This window comes from Perkinsus marinus (assembly GCF_000006405.1).
Source record: "Perkinsus marinus ATCC 50983 genomic scaffold scf_1104296953162, whole genome shotgun sequence".
NCBI lineage: Eukaryota > Perkinsozoa > Perkinsida > Perkinsidae > Perkinsus > Perkinsus marinus.
The window spans coordinates 1-992 of NW_003208583.1; the positions used below are offsets into that span (position 1 = coordinate 1).

Sequence of the window (992 nt, forward strand, 5' to 3'; positions counted from 1 at the left end):
TCCGCTATGATTTTTAAAGCACTCATCGACAGGTTGGCCGAGTGGTCCAAGGCGCTGGCTTAAGACGCCAGCCCGAAAGGGCGTGGGTTCGAACCCCACAGCTGTCAGTCTATATACCTGACTGGTGTTATATTGAGAACCCAGACCTTTTCAGAAGCGAGGTAGTGCAAGATCAAAACCTTCTGATCGATATTGCGCCGTCGCACCTCGCAGAAACCGTTCAACCCATTTTTGTGTCCTCTGGTTTGGCAGAGCGATGCATCACCTCGGCTATGAATCCTGAAGCACTCATCGACAGTTTGGCCGAGTGGTCCAAGGCGCTGGCTTTAGGCGTCAGTCCGAAAGGGCGTGGGTTCGAACCCCACAGCTGTCAGTCTATATACCTGACTGGTCTTATATTAAGAACCGAGACCCTTTCAGAAGCGAGGTAGTGCAAGACCAAAACCTTTTGATCGATATTGTGCCATCGCACCTCGCAGAATCCGTTCAATCCATTTTTTATGTCCTCTGGTTTGGCAGAGCGATGCATCACCTCGGCTATGAATCTTGAACCACTCATCGACAGTTTGGCCGAGTGGTCTAAGGCGCTGGCTTCAGGCGTCAGTCCGCAAGGGCGTGGGTTCGGATCCCACAGCTGTTAGAAATTTCTTTCCGTGTGATTTGATGAAGAACGCATTCCGCGGAAACGGTTCGAAACCGTTTTTGTGTCATGTCCTATAGTGTAACGCATCTTCTCCGCTATGATTTTTGAAGCACTCATCGACAGTTTGGCCGAGTGGTCTAAGGCGCTGGCTTAAGGCGCCAGTCCGTAAGGGCGTGGGTTCGAATCCCACAGCTGTCAGTCTATATACCTGACTGGTCTTATATTAAGAACCGAGACCCTTTCAGAAGCGAGGTAGTGCAAGACCAAAACCTTTTGATCGATATTGTGCCATCGCACCTCGCAGAATCCGTTCAATCCATTTTTTGTGTCCTTCTGGTTTGGCAGAGCG

At 50.3% G+C, this 992-nt stretch overlaps 4 non-coding genes across 4 annotated transcripts; all 4 read left to right on the top strand.

Annotated features, from left to right (window-relative positions):
- The first annotated feature begins 27 nt into the window (after nucleotides 1-27).
- Pmar_PMAR002813 lies at nucleotides 28-107 on the top strand. Its single transcript has one exon. It is a non-coding gene; the product is annotated as a tRNA-Leu (tRNA).
- Nucleotides 108-293: 186 nt separating this feature from the next.
- Pmar_PMAR002814 lies at nucleotides 294-373 on the top strand. Its single transcript has one exon. It is a non-coding gene; the product is annotated as a tRNA-Leu (tRNA).
- A 187-nt stretch (nucleotides 374-560) lies between these two features.
- Nucleotides 561-640, top strand: Pmar_PMAR002815. The gene has a single exon. It is a non-coding gene; the product is annotated as a tRNA-Leu (tRNA).
- Nucleotides 641-761: 121 nt separating this feature from the next.
- On the top strand, nucleotides 762-841 carry Pmar_PMAR002816. Its single transcript has one exon. It is a non-coding gene; the product is annotated as a tRNA-Leu (tRNA).
- The last annotated feature ends 151 nt before the right edge of the window (nucleotides 842-992 follow it).